Genomic DNA, 16,623 nt, shown 5'->3' on the forward strand with positions numbered 1-16,623 from the left:
AATTGTCCGAATCAGGGGACCCTTCATTGCATTTCAGGGAGATAGAGCAAACTGCCGCAATCAACGGTTGCGACGAGGGAGAACGGGCAAAATTGTTGCTGTTCTCCCTGGACAGCTCGATCCTCCAATGCCTCTCAGATGAGAGTAAAAGAGGGACCAGGACCTACGATCTCCTGCGGGACGAGGTCCTGGAAGTCTTGGGGATGGGCGATGAGGGTCCATTTGCCCGATTAGGGAAGACCCTCCAGATGGAGGGAGAACCCCCAAGGGTTTTTGCGGCGCGACTGTGGACAGTGTATCAGAGCAGCTGCTCGCACGTCCCCGCGTGGGATGTCCGGGTCGGGAATGGGAGAGCCCAGTGGCTCCGATGTTTGGTGTCAAACAGCCTGGCAGCCGTCAGGGAGCAGGCGAAAGCCTGGTTTGATCCCACAAATAGTACAGAGGAGGCGGTTTTGGACCGTCTCACGGTAAGGTATAGTAACACCCGGAGTACGTCTACCCGACTAGTAAAAGGGAAGGTGTACGTAGCGGAGGCTACTGCACTGGCCCAAAAGTGGTGGCGACAGGAGGGTAACCCTACCGCGCAGTCCAAGTGTTTCAGGTGCGGTAAGGTGGGGCACTGGCGGAAGGATTGCAGGGTCCACACCAAGGAAGATAGGGTTGGCACCACCCTGCGCGCCGATGTCCCAGTTAAGCCCGAGATTATCGAAACGATGATCGAGGTGATGCGGTCCCTCATGGCCGCACAGGGGAAGGTGGCAGTCGCTACCAGCTCCCCGGGTGCGGGGGGGGGGGCACTGGACATTCCCCAATGACATCAGCCCACGCAGCCTGCCTATCTGTGTCCTCTCCGCTACGATGCGTGGAAGAGGCCGCTTGTGGAGATGGTAGTGGAGAGGCAAAGGGGCAATTATCTGTTGGACACGGGGGCTTCATGCACCGTGGTCCACACAGAGGAACCCTTTGACTCTCCCCTGTCCACTGGGGTCCCTTTCACACTGGCGGGGTTCACAGGGAAGGAACAGGCTGGCGCGCGTTCCATCCCGCTGTCCGTTCATTTGGGGGCATTCCATACCACATGGGAGTGTATCCTGATGAAGTGGACAGAAGGGGGTGGAAAGGGGATCATTGGATCCGATTTTTTGGTAAGCCATGGGATCCTTATGGACTTACGGAACCACTGCCTTTGGGTGGACAAGGGCGGTAAGGGTGAGATAATGGTGATTAGGGGGAAAGGAGGGGAAAGGGACTCTATGCACCATGAAGCCGCCCGAGGGTTACGACCTCGAGTGCATGGTGGCGGAGGTCCCGGCCGAACTACAAGAGTGTGTGGGGAGCAACCTGAACGCGTTGGCGACCCACAAACACGATTGTGGTAGGGTAGTGGGGTTCGAGGTCAGCATAGACGGGGACCCCATGACCAGACCCCAAAGGCAGTACAATTTCCCCAAGGAGGCAGAACCCGATTTGGAGATAGCCATATCTTCACTGGTGCAGCAGGGTGTGCTGAGGCTGATAGCCACACACGTAAACTCTCCATTGTGGCCGGTTAGGAAACCGGATAACTCATGGAGGGCCACGGTGGACTACCGGGTCCTCAACAGTAATATCCCCGCCTGCGCACCCATGGTGGCAGCAGTTGCCGACCTCATAGGAAGTATCCCAGCATCCGCGACCACGTTCACGGTGCTGGATATTTCAAATGGGTTTTGGTCCATTCCGCTGCGGCGGGAGGACCAGTACGAAGTTTGCCTTTACTTTTAAAGGGCAACAGTATACCTGGAACTGCTTACCACAGGGTTTCCACAACAGCCCCAGCATTTTTCACCACCATTTTCTCCAGGGATGCTGCCTGACCTGCTGAGGTACTCTAGCACTTTGTGTCTATCTCTCTAAACCTTGTCTGTGCTAACCATGAGCACAAATACTATCAAGGATGAGGACCACTCCAGGGCATTTAATAAATGTTTCAATGTCTGTGCTCCTAATGAAGACATATGTTTGGACACTCCAGGAGTTCAGTTTATTATTGTCACGTACAGTGAAGTACAGTGAAAAACCTTTGTTTGCATGTTATCAAGTCAAAAAAGAGCTATACATGATTACAATCAAGCCGTCCACAGTGTACAGATAAAGGGAGGGGGGGAGGGGAAAGGGGGAGGGGAAAGGGGGAGGGGAGGGGAATGGGGGGGAGGTGAAGGGGAGGGGATGGGGTGGGGGAGGGAGGGAGGGGGGGAGGGGAGGGGGAGGGGAGGGGAGGGGAAATGGGGGGGTGAAAGGGAGGGGAGGGGGAGGGGATGGGAGGGAGGGGGAGGGGAGAGGGAGGGGAGGGGGAGGGGAGTGGGAGGGAGGGGGAGGGGAAAGGGGGGGAGGGAGGGGGAGGGAGGGGGAGGAGAAAGGGAGGAGGGGAGGGGAGGGGGAGAAGAGGGGAGGAGAGGGTGCTGCACCAATGCAGGAGAGGTTTGGACTCAACGGGTCCACTTGGTCTAGTTATGTTATAATGTTAGTTCGTTGCTCTTCTGTCCTTCAGTGGTGTTTTCTCCCAGTTTAAAAAGAGGACAAAATCTGAGGGAATTGATTAAAGGCAGGGAAATTAATGGAAAAGAAGGGAGACAAGTTCATGTCAGATCCGTTAAAAAAAAATCTTTTTACAGCCAAAATATATTCAATGGTATTTTTGGAGCGGAATTTGCAGGGAGCTATGTCTGTATTTTGGAGCACACTGAGTGAGCTGGTGTTGAAGGCAGAGACACTCACAACATCTAAGAAGTGTTTTGATGAGCACTTGAATCACCAAGGCAATGATACAGGCCAAGCGCTGATAAATGGGATCAGTATAGATGGAGTCTTGATGGCATGGGCAGGGTGGGCCAAAGGGTCTGTTCCTGTGCTAACTGACACCATCACCCTACTAATGGTTTATAATCACTGGGATACCATTTGAAACTAAAGGCTCAAGAACATTTTCTATTCTGAATATGCAATTCCCTCCCTCCCCGGCATGTGCATGTGGGTCAGGCATGTGGGTCAGGCAGTGAGTCAGGCAGTGGTGGGAAATCAATCTGTTCCACTGACCATGTGTCACTAGCCTTTTTAGGCATTGTAGTCAATTTGGGCAATTACATGATCTGGCACTGTTTTCATTAAATCGATATGGTAACACAGGATGTCAGGAGTAATCAGTATGTAACTGGCATCCAGCATTATAACAGTGGGCAGGAAGGCAAGAAAACAGCAAATGACCCATCCTATGACCTTCAACATTTTGTTTGTTGAGTCAATATGTATATCTGTACACTGTGGATAGCTTGATTGTAATCATGTATAATCTTTCAGCTGACTGAAGAGCACGCAACATAAAGCTTTTCACTGTACCTCGGTTCACATGACAATAAATTAAATTAACTAACTAGCTAACTAATTTCAATACCTGACTGAGAACTTGTTCTCTGCATTTGCAAGGCTGTGTTTGGCCCTCACAATCTCTGTTGCAGCTGTCCAAACGCTCAACTGACCATTCTCCTCTCTCCTTTAGTGTGGAGTTTGTCACAGGAACCCTGCTGAGTTTAGTTTAGAGTCACGGTGGAAACAGGTCATTCAGCCCACCAAGACCAGGCTGACCAATGATCACCCATATACTAGTTCTATCTTACACCCTAGAGACAATTTACAGAGCCAATTAACCTACAAAACTGCACGTCTTTGTAACGTGGGAGGAAACCGGAGCACCCGGAGAAATCACACGCAGTCACAAGGAGAACGTACAAACTCGGCACAAATAGCTCCCGCAGTCAAGATTGAACCCGGGTCTCTGACGCTGTGAGATTGCAGCTCTACCACTGCTCCACTATGCTACCCTATTATGTCCACCCAGATGTTTCATCAATGGCACAGATATTAGGTCTTCTTGGTAACCTGTGAGGTTTCTGCTGATGTGTGTAATCTCATTGCGTGTGGCCAAGGCATGGATTTTGCAGTTGTTATTGACGGTGACACTGTCAGCAGTTGCCGCTTTTACAACTTCTGGAATTCCCACCTGCATATTTAAACACGGAAATCCTGAAAATGTGATCAACAATTGCCCATCTTCCTCGTAGTATCCCCTTTCACATTCTTATCCACAAGTCATTGATCTGTGGACAACTTGATATATTTGTGACCTGCTCATGCTGTAAAGTAACCTGAGTACATTGTTATGCAACATTAGGTGTAAATAATTTTTTTGCACAATTACTGTTTAATAACCAATGTGGTGTTAATCAACTCGTTTTACATGTGCAGGCAGTTCTTCCATCAGATAAATTATTTACAGCTCAAAGTATTTCAATTATTTTTATCGATGTTAAGAAGTGTTTCTGATATTTTCATTTCAGCAGTTTTAGAGTCATAAAGTCATACAACATCTCACCCATGCCATCCAAGATGCCTCATCTAAGCTCATTAGTCCCACTAGCCCACATTTGGCCCATATCCCCTAAATCATTCCTCTCCATGTACCTGTCCAAGTGCCTTTCAAGTGCTGTAATAGTACCTGCCTCTATTACCTACTATTGCAGCTCATTCCATATACCCACCTCCCTTTGTGTGAAAACATTGCCCATCAGGTTCCTATTAAATGTTGTTCCTATCGTTTTACACCCCTGTCCTCGATTTCTTAAATTCCTTACCCTGAACTTGCGCCCAATGGTACTTCTGTATATCAACTTTATAGAGAGGATTCTTGGGCTGCAAAGTACCTGCCACTTAATGTACATGTTTTGACAGTATTACACAATGCAAGGTGCATTGCTAAACACTTGTCTGGATTAAATTCCATCTGCCACTTCTCCACCCATCTTTCCATCTGATCTATGACTTATTGTATCCTTTCGTAACCTTCTTTGCTATCTACCACTCTGCCAATTAACCGTGTCATCAGCCAACTTATCAGACCACAGACATTTTGTCATATACATATCTAACAAAATTGTATTTTATTTTCTGGCTTTCTATTTGTCGGGAATGCTTTATTGTGACTGGCTGCCTAACCTGCTTGATGCTATCCCTGTAGCTAAATGTCAATGACCTTTGAGAGCGGATGCCTGACAGTAAAAGATACCAGCAACAGGAAGCCCACTCCATGCAGCTTGCTCAATCTTTATGGTCAGCTTTATTTGAGGTCTGTGGCGAGGACTGTCACTTTATTTCCAAGGATCACAAGATCCAGGCCAGCCTAAATTTCTATTCTCCTTTGAGATGCAGGCACATGATATACGAGTTGTCAAGTCAACAATGTTTTATTGTCAAATAGTTTTTAGTTTTAGTTTCTTCCCAACGGCAATACCAGGCTATTGAACTACGAACTGCCTTGATTACACTAGGTTCAGTGTGGAAACAGGCCCTTCGGCCCACTGAGTCCGCGCTGACCAATGATCACCTGTACATTAGTTCTATCCTGCACACTAGGGACAATTTACAGAAACCAATTAACCTGCAAACCTGCACGTCTTTGGGATGTGGGAGGAAACCGGAGCACCCGGAAAAAGCCCATGCGGTCGCAGAGAGAACATACAAACTCCTTATAGACAGTACCCATAGTCAGAATCGAATCTGGGTCTCTGCGTTACTGCGCCACTGTGCTGCCCTAAATGGAACAATGACATTCTTATTTGCAGCAACACAACAGATATGTAAACATAGTACTCAGTAGATACCATAATATATAACAAAAAGGAGTTAAAAAAAAACACCAAACACAATATAGTGCAAAAACAAATGCAAAGCATGGTCCCAAGTGCAGTTCATAGTACATAGTTTAGGTGGAGTTTGTAGTGTTTAATAGCCTGATGATTGTAAGGAGAAGCTGTTCCTGAACCTGGATGTTACAGTTTTCAGGCTCCTATACCTTCTTCCCGATGGCAGGAGTGGAATGAGAGCATGGCCAGAGTGGCGTGGGTCTCCGATGATGCTGCCCAAATGTAAAAACTGGTTTATGTTCTCGATTAAGGCTTTGGGAGAACTGGCTGCAAGTTTGAAGGAGCTACAATGATTTATGCTGAAGTTAGAACCTGAGAGAAAATAATTCTCCAGTCAGATCCGGAGGCAGGATATTATGTTCGGGATGATACGAAATAAGAACAAGGAATGTGTTTTACCTTGAAAGTTGTGTTACAGGTAAATAGGGTAGTTAAGAAGGCTTTTGGCACTTTGGCCTTCATTGGCAAGAATATTGAGTATAAAAGTTGGGAGGTTATGTTCCAGTTGTACAAGGCATCAGTGATGCCACATTTAGAGTATTGTGTTTAGTTTGGGTCACCCTGTTATAGGAAAGATATTGTTAAGCTAAAAATGGTGCAGAGAAGATTTACAAGGATGTTGCCAGGACTGGAGGGCCTGAGCTATAGGGAGATGATGTAAAAGGTATAATAATAATAATAATAATAATGCATTACATTTATATAGCGCTTTTCATATACTCAAAGACGCTTTACAGGGATTTAAAGAACATAGGGAAGTGAATAAATAGATAAATAAGTAAACGAACAGAGAAAGGAGACAGAAGGTGAGGTGACCTTCAGTGGTTGAAGGCAGTACTGAACAGGTGAGACTTCAGTGATGTTTTGAATGTGGTGAGTGAGGAGGAGTCTCTGACGGTTTGGGGTAGTGAGTTCCATAGGGTGGGAGCAGCGATGGAGAAAGCCCTGTCCCCCCAGGATCTGAGTTTGGTCCGGATGTGGGTGGATAGGAGATTGGCAGCAGCAGATCGGAGGGTGCAGGTGGGAGTGTGCCTGTGGAGGAGGTCGGTCAGGTAGGATGGGACCAAGTTATGGAGGGCTTTGTAGATCATGAGGAGGATTTTGTACTGGATTCTCTGGGGGATGGGGAGCCAGTGGAGTTTGTAAAGGACGGGGGTGATATGGTCACGGATCGGGGTGTGGGTGAGTAGACGGTATAGGTATAGTATAGGTATAGGTATATAGGTATAGGTATAGTATAGGTTTGTCATTGTGATGGGTACTGAGATACAGTGAAAAACTTTAATTTTTCATGCTTTGAAGGCAAATCATACCCTACCCGAGTGCAATTATACCATAGATTGAAACAGATTATAATGTAAAAAAAGACACAAAGATGCTGGAGATGCTGTGTGACCCGCTGTGTTACTCCAGAACTTTGTGATTTTTTTTGTAAACCAGCATCTGCAGATCATGGTAACTACAGAATATAATGCTGCAGCTACAGAGAAGTGCAGATAAAAATGTGCAACCTTGGGCTAAGAAAGTCAAGTCAAGTCCACTTTATTTGTCACATACATATACAAGATGTGCAGTGATTGTATCATGATTGTGTTGGAGATGCCAAATTATCCAGCTGTTTTATCCCCCCAATCAGCATTATATGTCTTGTAGTGCGCAGGTACAACTCTTTCAGAATTCAGATTGAATAATCCTATCAAGTTTTCACTATATTTTTAGCAAACAGTGGTGAGATTTAACAGCCATGGTCTTGAATACTGTAGCCTTAGCAGTTTAATTGAACAAGGTATCAATTGTCATTGAAAGTAATTGCCAGGCGGTCGTGTTTAGATTTATAAAAGGCTTTTTGCTGTTTTGTGCCTACAAAAAAGTGCTGGTTGACATTAGCGTGAATGTAATATGCTGAACCAAAATATACTGCCTTTGGGCTTACTTCCCGCAGCCTGCATTTTAAACATAAAAACACAAAGTGCTGGAGTAGCTCAGCAGGGCAGGCAGCATCTATGGAGAACATGGATAGGTGACATTTCAGGTTGGGACCCTTCTTCAGGTAACTCCAGCACTTTGTGTCTTTTTTTGTAAACCAGTATCTGCAGTTACTTGTTCCTACATTTGCCGGAAATTGGAGATATATTAAGATCATTTTGCCTGAATTCGCAATGTAGTTTTCAGGTTATTGAAAACGATATGTGATCCAGTGAAGATTAAATGTCAGTATCAGTGTGAAATCATAAAAGTGATAATGTACTTTTAAGGTGGGAGGGGGAAAAGATTTAATAGGAACCTGAGGGGTCACTTTTTTACACAAAGGGTGGTGGGTGTGTGGAACGAGCTGCCAGAGGAGGTTGTTGAGGCAGGTACTATCTCAATGTTCAAAAAACGTTCAGACAGGTACATGGATCGGATAGGTTTAGAGGGATATGGGCCAAAAGTAGGCAGGTGGGACTAGTGTAGATGGGGCACGTTGGTCGGTGTGGGCAAGTTGGGCTGAAGAGCCTGTTTCCACGCTGTATGACCCTGTGTCTCTGTATGAGCATTCATAGAGAGTCATAGAGTCCTACAGCACAGAAAGAGGCCCTTCGGCCCATCGTGTCCGCGCCGCCCGTTACCAAACACAGTCTAATTTTAATCCCATTTTCCCGCATTTGGACCGTAGCCCTGAATGTTGTAGCATTTCAAGTGCCCATCCAAATGCCTCTTAAACGTTGTGAGTGTTCCCGCCTCCACCACCACCCCAGGCAGTGAGTTCCAGACTCCAACCACCCTCTGGGTGAAAAAGTTCTTTCTCACATCCCCCCGAAACCTCCCTCCCCTTACCCTGTATCTATGTCCCCTCGTTGTTGAACCTTCCACCAGTGGAAGAAGTTCCCCGCCATCTACCTTATCCATGCCCCTCATGATCTTGTACACCTCGATCATGTCCCCTCTCAGCCTTTTCTGCTCCAGGGAAAACAACCCCAGTCTGCCCAGTCTCTCCTCATAGCCAAGGCCCTTCATCCCTGGCAGCATCCTGGTGAATCTCCTCTGCACCCTCTCCAAAGCTATCACATCCTTTCTATAATGTAGTGACCAGAACTGTACACAATACTCCAGCTGTGGCCTCACCAGTGTTCTGTACATTTCCATTATTACCCCCCTACTTTTATATTCGATGCCCCGGCTAATGAAGGCCAGTAACCCATATGCCTTTTTAACCACCCTATCCACCTGTCCTGCTGCCTTCAAGGACTTGTGTACCTGTACTCCAAGGTCCCTCTGTACCCCTGTCTTCCCTAGGGTCCTTCCATTCATGGTGTACTCCCTCTCCAAGTTATTTCTGCCAAAGTGCATCACCTCGCACTTTTCAGGATTAAATTCCATCTGCCACTGCTCCGCCCGTCTGACCATCTCATCTATATCTTCCTGCAGCTTGCAGATCCTTTCTTCGCTATTCACCACCCCCCCTACCTTTGTGTCATCTGCAAACTTGCTGATCATGCCCTGTACGTTGACATCCAGATCATTTATGTAGATTACATTATCAAAGGCCATAAGAGATAGGGCAGAATTAGGCCATTTGATCCATCAATATTCAGCCCATAGGGTGGTACAGTGGCGCAGCAGTAGAATTGCTGCCAAGGACTCTGGTTTGATCCTGACTATGGGTGCTGTCTGTACTGAGCTTCTCCTTGTGACCGGGTGCTCCGCTTTCCTCCCACGCTCCAAAGACATGCAGGTTTGTAGGTTATTTGGCTTAAGTAAAAATTGTAAATTGTCTCTAGTGTGTAGGATAGTGCTAGTGTGGTGATCGCTGGTTTCCGTGGACTTAGTGGGCCAAAGAGCCTGTTTAAACACTGTACCTCTATCTAAAGTTGGGCGGCACGGTAGCGCAGCGGTAGAGTTGCTGCTTTACAGCGAATGCAGCGCCGGAGACTCAGGTTCGATCCTGACTACGGGTGCTGCACTGTAAGGAGTTTGTACGTTCTCCCCGTGACCTGCGTGGGTTTTCTCCGAGATCTTCGGTTTCCTCCCACACTCCAAAGACGTACAGGTATGTAGGTTAATTGGCTGGGTAAAATGTAAAAATTGTCCCTAGTGGGTGTAGGATAGTGTTGATGTACGGGGATCGCTGGGCGGCACGGACTTGGTGGGCCGAAAAGGCCTGTTTCCGGCTGTATATATATGATATGATATGATATGATAAAGTCCAAATTTATTGAAGAGGCTGCTAATGACAAAGGCTGCATCAGTTATGCCGTTGAGATTTGTTACTACCCAGTTATGAAATGCTACATTGAGTAATAATCCCCATAGCTGAACCAATTTATCATACACCATGAACTAAAAATGTAAAACAGCTTCAGGGATTTTCCATACAAGGATTTTAAATTGAACTTTTTTTTTCCATGACTTCAAAGAAAGTTTTCTGCTCCATTTAGATCAAACAGCTGCTTGCAAATTGGAAAATTTATTTCAGAATGTTCCTTTTCATTTGGCTGTCTGGAAGCATGAGGAACTGTGAAACAATGTTTCCATGGCCTGGTTTAGTTTAGTTTAATTTAGAGACACTGAGTGGAAACAGGCCATCGGCCCACTGAGTCTGTGCCGACCATTGATCACCTGTATACTAGTTCTATGTTATTCGACTTTTGCATCCTACACACTAGGGGCAATTTACAGAAGCCAATTGAACTACAAACCTACAAGTCTTTGGAGTGTGGGAGGAATCCGGAGCACTCGGAGAAATCCCATGTGGTTACAGTACGAACTCCATACAGATAGCACCCAAGCTCAGGGTTGAACCCAGGTCTCTGGCTCTGTGTGGCAGCAGCTTTACTGCTGTGCCACTGTGCCAGCCTTTGGGGTATTTTTGTTGTTTGCCAGACAGGAACGGCAATGTTGTATAAAAGCTGCTCTGGTAGTCTCTGATTCACATTGACAAATCCTATCAACGATGGTTTTCTAAACTGCCTCAAGAACTGGTGATCGTTCGGCACGGACTCGGTGGGCCGAAGGGCCTGTTTCCACGTTGTATCTCTAAACCTAAAACTAAAAATCTAAAAACACATAATTTCTGCAGACAAATAAAATAATAGCGAATATTGGGGAGCTGTGTGATCCTGTGGGTTTTGCAGGCCAATCCATGTAAACTATGAAAGATTAAACTACAATAAATGAAGAAAATGACACCTTCCCCAATGGTTGATTTTATTCCCTGAAGGACAACACTGACCGAGTTTGGTTTTTGGCAACAATCCCTATGTTTCACTCCTGCTGGCTTTTAGTTCCACGTTACTTGAAATTAAATTCCCGATTTGCTATGGTGGGAATGTAACTAAGGCCTTCAGTTGAATAGTCCAGGTGTTTGGAAACTTGCCCACTAAACAGCTCATTTTGAGTCTTAACAACGCTAAGACCTTTTCCGATGCAAAGTTTATATTATTGTTGGTTTTCTGATTGTATTGTTAATTCAGATGCAAGTCTTAAAAGAAGAGGCAGATTTTTAAAAATGCATGTGTGTTACAGAAGCAGCTATTGAGAACATCTACAAAATTGTAGCTTTGAGCTTTTTGAACTAGGAGTTGTGAGTTTCAGATCTCAACTTATTAAGGTCATGTGCCAGAATACAGAGTAAATGTCTGAAATTCATCCAATTCTGCAGAGACTTTGTTGCTGATGGACACTCCCATTTTTGGGCTAAGTTCTAAGTCAACAAACAAGCTGAGTTACTCATGCAGTAAACAAATACATTGGTTGTAGTACATAACAAGTATGAGTGCACTTTTAATAACTGTCAGGATAGCAGGCACACACAAGCTGTTCATCACCTGAAGCTTGGTCTTCAACACTCTCATCCAAACTCATCACCGAACTCCGAGACCTGGGCCTCTGTGAAATTGGATCCTTGACTTTCTTATCAGCTGACCTCAGTCAGTCAGTGTGGATTGGTGGCACAGTCGTGGAGCTGAGCCTCACAGTCCCAGAGACCTTGGTTTGATCCTGACTACGGGTGCTGTCTGTGTAGAGTTAGTACATCCGTGCCGAACATCGATCACCTTTACAATAGTTCTATGTTATTGCACCACCAACCTGGACGACTTTGGAATGTGGGAGTAAACAGGAGCACCCAGAGAAAACCCACGTGGTCACAAAGGGAGAACGTACAAAGATGGTACAAACCTCTCACACATAGCACCAGAGGCAAGGATTGAACCTGGGGCACTGGAAATGTGAAGCAATGGCTCTACCAGCTGTGTCACTGTGCTGCCCAGTGAAAGATCTTTTAAAAAACTTCTTATTAGTCCGAGCACCTAAATTAAGTATTCAGTAATTTAACTCTTGCCAACATGATATCCTTTATGAAACCAATGGACCACTAGAGTACACAGGAGAACATTCCCTTCTTACCAACTTTGTAGTTCACTCAGCCTCATGGCTTATAGGGAAATAAGTGGGAGAATGGGATTAGTCTGTGAGCCAGCACAGACCCGAAGGGTCAAATGACTCCCTTCTATGTCATTGTGAATTTTGACAAACGACACTGTAACATCAATTGGTGGGTTTTCTCCCACATTCCAAAGCCATGCAGGTTTGTAGGTTAATTGTTTTCTGTAAATTGCCCCTAGGGTGTAGGATACAAAGCTGGGTTATTATAGAACTAGTGATCGATGGTTGGCGTGGACTCAGTAGGCCTGAAGGGTCAGTTTCCATGCTGTATCTCTCAACTAAATTATGAAACAAAACTAAATTCATTTTGTTGCTGTCAGGGTTGTTCAAACTGTCCTGTGGTCTCTCAACAAGTTATTGTATGTTAGAGATCTTGTTTCACAACCATACTTCCTTTAGGATTAGCAAGTCATGTGAAAGCTACTTCAGAAGATCTTAGTTATTATTAAGCATATAAATCTATTCATAACTAAGTCTGTAAGGGCTTTCCTGTCAAATCTAGGAAATGACTCCACACAAATAAATGTCATTCTAAATTGTCAGCAATTAACAATGTTGAACTGAAATTTGGATCACACGAGTCTCCCTCCACTCAGTTAAGCAGTCTGAAATTGTGCCACCACTTAATTACATCAGATCTACGGTAACTTTAACACTTAAACATTCCTTGGTCTGGACTGGAGACATAATAACCTCCACAATGTTCATTACATTATGTGTTGAGCTTTTTAATGTTTTATTCTTAACCCCACAAGTTTACTCTGGTTCTTTTTCTGCAATTTGAAAAATAAACTTAAATGAAAGATAGACACAAAATGCTGGGGTAACTCAGTGGGTCAAGCAACATCTCTGGAGAACATGGATAGGTGACGTTTTGGGTCGGGACCATTCTTCAGACTCCATTTTCTCCACAGATGCTGCCTGACCCACTGAGTTATTCCAGCATTTTGTGGTCCATTATTGATATAAACCAGCATCTGCAGTTCCTTTTTATTACATAGCAACTTAAATGATTCAGAGTAAATTTGGTTAGTTTCTGTAGCATTTTTAATTCTAATTCATAAAATTGAAACACATGCTAGTTCAGCACATTAATAGTTACCAAGGGTGTGGTACACCATTGAGTGTGACAGCTTAGATCTGGAATGTTAAACCTGTCAGCTCCGAACTTAGTTTGTGCAATGGTACATTTGAAAGAAGAACAGCTAGTTTTGATACCTCGACCAATATGTCTACCTTTTATTTACAGTACACAGCAGCAAATTAATTATTTCAATTAAAATACTGTTATTGTAATTGAATGTTCATCTGTAGACAGCGTTGTTTGCAAACTGGATGCTGTATTTGACCAGCAAACAGAAATGTCTACACTTTGTAAAGTCATTTACTGAGTTTGATATGTATTGAATCAGTGAACTATTAAGACCCTTCTGCAAACAACAAAAAGTATTGATTTAAACATTGGAAGATTTCGCAAAGGAAAGTTTATTTGTGATATTCTGTGGAACTATTTAAAGTGTTTGCTAAATCTAAACAGATTCATTTAAATATAGATGAGGTTCAAATCAGAATCTTAATTAAACTACTTAAAAAAATATTTTTGCATCTGAATTTGAATGTTTTCCACTTACTTCCAGTAACTTCCAGTTGTCCAGATGTGGCTTTTGGTCTTCTTTAAGCAGTCGTTAAAGCCAAGGTTCACGTGGCTTTCTTCCATCAGCTGTGTGTCTGTTACTTTTTCAGCCTTGATGTACAATCTGAGCAGCAAACGTGGCCACAGCCCCAGTCTTTCCCAATCAGCATTGATCATCAGGGGTGTAGTCACTGGACTCCTCCTCTCCACACTGTGCTCAGAACATTCATTAGCACAGTTTTCCCCCACTGCTGAAAGTCTGCTGTATATGCTGCTTTGAATTCCTCCAAAACTTGTCTGAAACAAGGCTGCGGAGGCGTGTTTCACGACTGGGAGAAACACACATTCCATGCTTTCGTCATGTGACATTCTTTTCGCAATAATAACCTGGCCCCTCTGTTCAAAGTTTGTGGAAATCTACTACAACTTCAGAAATGTCCAGAATAAAGCAAAGTCATTTTAATGACTATTACAATTAATGGCTTGGGAATGAAAAATCCCATTTAATAGCCTGATTTAAAAAAAAAAAATGTGAGTGCAGTCAGATGTGACGCGTTGCATTTATTTGCTGCATGTCAAGAATCATTCAGGCAACTTTAACATTTTGGTGGCTGCGTAAAATATTTGTTCAGTACAGAGAAATTTCCGCTGCTTTAATTTAAATTAGTTTAGTTTAGATTGGAGATAGAGCATGGAAACAGGCCCTTCTGTCCACCGAGTCCACGCCGACCAGCGATCATCCATATACTCGTTCTACCCTACACACTAGGGACAATTTATAGAGGGCCAATTAACCGACAAACTTATACGTCTTTGGTATGTGGGAAGAAATTGGAGGACCCATAGAAAACCCACGTGGTCACAAGGAGAATGTACACTCCATATAGACAGCACCAGTAATCGGGATCAAACCCGGGCCTCTGACGCTGTATGGCTGCAACTCTACTGCACCACTGTGCCTCGTGTTATTTCTAATTCTATTTGTTTGGTTTAGAATTCAAACAATTTTTGTGTATATTTAGGAATATTTTAAACCAAATTAAAACCCATGTCCCAGCTGACACTTTTAGAAAGTGCTTTCAGCATATTGCTACAGTGGCTCAATGGGACTTCATTGTCATATGTACCTTGGTACAGTGGAATGCTTTTTTTGCATACATTTCAATAGCATAGTCAATTTATTTGTCACATACACATAAATGTGCAGTGAAATGAAAGATTATCCACAGTCTAACAATAAGACCAATAAAAATAAGCAATAAAAATATGCAATAACACACAATCATAAACCTACACCAAACAAAAAGAAACATCCATCACAGTGACTCTCCTCCAGTCACCTCCTCACTGTGATGGAAGGCCAGAATGTCTTTTCTCTTCCCCTGCCGTCTTCTCCCGCGGTCAACCATACCCAAGTAGAGAGGGCATAGTCTCAAATTAAAAGGATGTACCTTTAGAAGGGAGATATTGTGGATCTTTACGAGAATGATTGGATTAATGTATGAGGAGCATCTGAAGGCTGTGGGCCTGTACTCACTAGAGTTTAGAAGGATGAGGAGGGGAGCTCATGAAAACAACCAAATAATGAAAGGCCTGGGTACAGTGGATGTGGAGAGGATGTGTCCGTAGTGAGAGAGTCTAGGATCAGAGGGCACAGCCTCTAAAGGACACACCATTAGAATGGAGATGAGGTGGAATTTCTTTAGTCAGAGGCTAGTGAATCTGTGGAATTCATTGCCACAGGCGGCTGTGGATGCCAAGTCATTGGGTATTTTTAAAGCGGAGATTAATATGTTCTTGATTAGTAAGAGCATCAATGGCAGAGCAGACTCGATGGGTCGAATAGCCTAATTCTACATGTCATATGGTCTTACAAGTGTCCAGAAATAGTAGATTACTCTGAGACAGCCTCCAAATAAGATCCGAAGTACATAGACTTGGGGGCATTAACTTTATCTTTGCACTATTATTATTTGTTTTATACACACACACATGCACACACTTTTTTTTTGTTTATAATGGGTTTTACAGAGTGCTACATTTACATATCTGTTATGCTATAACAAGTAAGAATTTTATTGTTCCGTTTCAGGACATATGACAATAAGACGTTCTTCTTTCCAGAGATGCTGCCTGTCCTGCTGAGTTACTCCAGCATTCTGTGTCTATCTTCGATTTAAACCAGCATCTGCAGTTCCTTCCTACACTCTTGACTCTTGTTTAACACATGGAATATGTTTAATTTTCTTCATCCATCTTACTTTATTATGAACATCTTTAATAATGTGTAGTTTAATGATTAAACAACGTGACATCATCCAATAGACTGATCACTCTTGTGAACAGCCATGGACCTGTATGAACAGAATAATGCTGATCTCTGGAATTTAAGAATGCTTTTGCCAATATTTTAAATTTCAATGTTGCGACATGTCGGATGTATTTATTTACTTCTCCTTTCCTGCAAGAGAAAAAAAGGAGAGCAGTTGGAGGGAGCTGGTAGATAGGGCAGCACCTGTGGAGGGAAATGGGCAGTCGGTTTCAGATCAATGCCCTTCACATGGGCTGGAAGAATAGAGGAGAAGTGAACAGTACAGATGTGGAGTGGGGAGGAGGTGGATCGGAGGGAAGCTTTCAGAATGATGATAAATTTGAAGCTTCAAGACACCTATTGTTGCGATCTTGGTTGAACGTCAAACTGCATGATATTTCCTTGATGAAAATAGACTACTTCACTACATCAAACAATTAATGGACTTAAAACAAAGGGGAAGCACAGTGGCTTTTGCTGCTGGTAGAGCTGCTGTCTCACAGTGCCAGAGACCCAGG

The 16,623-nt window shown here is 44.1% G+C and overlaps 1 protein-coding gene and 1 long non-coding RNA gene across 2 annotated transcripts in view; one reads left to right on the top strand and one right to left on the bottom strand.

Moving 5' to 3' along the window:
- Positions 1–14,086, bottom strand: part of LOC144597298 (inverted formin-2) — a 76,147-nt gene extending 62,061 nt beyond the window's left edge. The window contains exon 1 of the mRNA XM_078406476.1: positions 13,793–14,086. The gene's annotated coding sequence lies outside the window, so the exon portion shown is untranslated. The remainder of the gene's footprint in view (positions 1–13,792) is intronic.
- Positions 1–16,623, top strand: part of LOC144597299 (uncharacterized) — a 162,412-nt gene that overhangs the window by 67,122 nt on the left and 78,667 nt on the right. The window lies entirely within an intron of this gene.

This window comes from Rhinoraja longicauda, chromosome 10 (assembly GCF_053455715.1).
Source record: "Rhinoraja longicauda isolate Sanriku21f chromosome 10, sRhiLon1.1, whole genome shotgun sequence".
Classification (NCBI taxonomy): Eukaryota; Metazoa; Chordata; class Chondrichthyes; order Rajiformes; family Arhynchobatidae; genus Rhinoraja; species Rhinoraja longicauda.